Source organism: Zea mays, chromosome 2 (genome assembly GCF_902167145.1).
Source record: "Zea mays cultivar B73 chromosome 2, Zm-B73-REFERENCE-NAM-5.0, whole genome shotgun sequence".
In the NCBI taxonomy this organism is placed as follows: Eukaryota; Viridiplantae; Streptophyta; class Magnoliopsida; order Poales; family Poaceae; genus Zea; species Zea mays.
In genome coordinates this window covers 149652556-149655957 of record NC_050097.1, presented here as the reverse complement: position 1 = coordinate 149655957, position 3402 = coordinate 149652556, and the positions used below count along the sequence as shown (strand labels likewise).

General features: G+C 51.5%; 1 pseudogene; it reads right to left on the bottom strand.

Moving 5' to 3' along the window:
* Window positions 1–656: 656 nt before the first annotated feature.
* Window positions 657–3185, bottom strand: LOC103648978 (uncharacterized; annotated as a pseudogene).
* Between the last annotated feature and the right edge of the window lie 217 nt (window positions 3186–3402).

Sequence of the window (3402 nt, the reverse complement as noted above, 5' to 3'; positions counted from 1 at the left end):
CATTTCAAATACCCCTACTCTACTGCACGCTTTAGACTTGCCGATTGATGCTAATGTTTTCCCTCTCATTTTATTTTAACAGAGAAATGGCAAGCAACACAGATTCAATAGATACAAAAAAGAAAATGATGGAAAATAAAACATTCAGAACGATTGAGATCTCTAATGATCTGCCTCTTCACAGAACAAATCAATATGAATTCGTTGTCAGGCCACAGTGCACAAACTCGCAACAACTGAGAACTGGGTTTCATTTTGCAGCAGCAAAAGACTGAACCTACGACTGCGCAGTTTGAGAGACTCTGGGCCGCTTGGAGGCCACCATCAGTTGGACGAGCGATGGTAGGGGGCGCGACACCAGTACGTTCATCGACCTGTACAGCCTCCTCAGGCTCGCGTTGAGGCCCTTCGATGATCCGAAAGTGGTTGAAGAATCGCTCGCCCTTTCAGAGTACTGATGATCAGTGCTCCTCCCTGTTCCTAGTGTAACAGTGGTGCCATCCTCTGGAACATGCGCAGCTGAGACCATCCCTTCAATCGCTTCCGTACCTTTGTCAGCAATCACCTTATGCCTGCAAACTCCCACCGTCAAACGAGCACGAGCATTCAGGTTCTGTTCTTGCGCCCCCCAGTTCAGCCTCTCTGTTCCCTCTATCATGTTTAGTCTCTGCACCCAAATTATGCTCTTTCTTTCCACCTTCAGTTAGATCAACTACTTCTACTCCGCCATCAGATTTGATGTCGTTCAGCAGCTCAGATTCATCAGAGACCGGATTCTGTTCCCTTGTTGCAGCTTCAGTTAACCCAACCACTTGAATAGGCTTACTATGCCTACAAAACTCAAGCTCATTTGCAAAATCCTTGGCTTCAAGCTCATCGTCACCAATGATCTCGACACTCTCATACTCATAGTTCTACAGTTCAGGTTCGTGTTGCGGTAATCAACCTTGTGCTTCTGGAAAGCGTGACAGGTGGCTCGACTCTGACCTCGAAATCAACCACTGTTGCTTCTGCACCCTCCTCCAGTGCCTGGCTGATATCATTAGAGGGAGCACAAGCGTTGAACACTTCCTCGAGCTTCTCGACAGCTTCTACTGTCAGCAGCACTGCCTGGGCCGAGCTGGTAACAGTAGACATTCCATCAGATATCCCTAGCAACTTCCAGAGGGGATCGTCAGGTTCGAACTTGGGACAGGGAGCAGTGCTTCCTCACATAGCTGAGTTCCACCGCCATGCACGACGACATGGTGTAAACAACCCATTTGGGCTTGAGGATCCCCAGCGCCTGCTCCAACTCCTCCCGGGAGGAGTGCATTGACAAGCAGACGTGCCAGACCCCCAACTCGTCGCACATGGCCTCCGTTAGCACCGGTTTCTGCTGCTGCTGCTGCGTCGATGCCTCCTCCGGTGGAGGTGGGTCGTAGTACGCGTACCACTGCGAGGAGGGCCTGATGATGAGGGGCTTCAGCTGGCGCGCGGCGCGCGCAAGCGCGAGGATCTCCGTGGCCTGCTCCGACAGCCGCGAGAACGACAGGACGTGGAAGCGGGTGGAGGGTGCGGCGTCGTTGGCGGCGAGGATCTCCGGCGTGACATGCGCCAGCCTCTGGTGCCAGTCGGAGTTCTTCTCCCTGTCGACGTAGATCTTGGACCCGAATGCCTTGGACACCCCGACGAGACGAGGACGTCCTCCTGCCCCAGCATGTCACACACGAGATACACAACCAACGCGCTCGGGTGCTTCCAGATGCAGTCGATCACCTGGCGGATGGAGTCCTGCGTGGCGGGGAAGCGCAGGGAGCACCGCGCGAGGAAGAGGTAGTCGATGCGGCGGGCGAGGTGGGGCGTCAGGGCACTGAGGCAGTCGGCGATGTGCAGGACGGATCCGAAGGGGCCCTCGAACAGGAACATCACGGCACATGTATGTTGAAAAGGAATCGAATGAGGCCCCCGGTCGGTGATCCGAATCAACGAGGGGCGGCGCGGTGACATGGGCAGTGGTTGGCGTCGAGCGGTGACGGTGAAGTCGTCGTTGGGGTTCGGGACGCGCAGCGGCTAGCCGACATCCAGCTCGATCCGGGTGGGAGAGAGCGGTGATGGTGGCGAGAGAGACGGGGCGGGGGCGTGCTTCACCAGATTGAGCACGCCGCTGCAGGTGGGGCCACACGGGCGCGCAGAGGCGGGGGCAGGCGGGGCGCGGCCGCGCGGGGGCGGAGGCAAGCGGAACCGTGGTGAACGCCTACACTATACTCTTATAGAGTAGTAGAGATGGACGACATTATGTATGGATTCAAGCACAAACACACGGTTGGGAACAAAAACACACACATAACCATCCATCCGTGCCACATATGTCAATGTGGAATTCCTCACCGGGTTATAGCATCATAGACCCATCCCTATTATGTTAGATCCATCCTCATACTCATCCTCATACCCATCATAGGTGCAAAACTCATCCCATACACATCCTCATTCGGGTTTCGGGTCCTCAATGGGTTGCCATCCCCAATTAGGGCTTATTCGATTATTTTCAATCCATATGGATTATAGGGGATTGATACGGATTGGAAGAGATTTTGACTTTCTACGGATTGAAACCCCCTCAATCCATATGGATTGGGGTAGAACCGAACAAGCCCTTAAGAGATAACTAGGTACTAACAACTAGCACTGACTATCCAGATTTTACACAACACCACATCGGCAAACACTCATCCATGAAACATCATCCATTCATCCATCCATCAACCAGAAAAGAAATCAGTACTTCGGGACCAATAGAAGAAATGGAGTGCCAACGCAACTTTCCAGGCGTGCAGCGGTTGGCTGGCTGGGCAGGGTGTAGCGTGTGGATGGTTATTTTAGGGTTTTGTTTTTTGCTAGTCTGCTAGTTGTCTTGTTGGGCTAGGACCTCAGCCTGGTACGCTATCGTGTTAGGCTTGGTGGCCGGCTCGGTTTCAACTCATTCACACAAATAGAACATGTGTACACATATAAAATACCTATGGGTAATCGGGTTGAGATTATTGCTTCCAAATCCATACCCGTTTACCCAATAGGTGGATATATAGGGTAAGGCTATTGGGAGCCCTTCAGCTTTCATAGCATATAGGAAGCCTCAGCCAACCATGTACTATCGCAGCCTCGTCGCCAGCCTACCTCCCGCATGCGTCCATTCCTTTCATGCACGCAATTTGTTTCCATTTGCATGCCCGAGAAATTAGAAAGTGTATCCGTTAACTGTTGCATGCATGGAAACAAAAAAAATCTGATTTGAATGTTTTAATCATTTCATAAATATAGGATCTCTATAAAAGTCATGCAACTAGACTCGTTAGAAATATTTTATGAAATATACTACTACTAACTATGCTACACAGTGTAGATATTTATGCAATACGA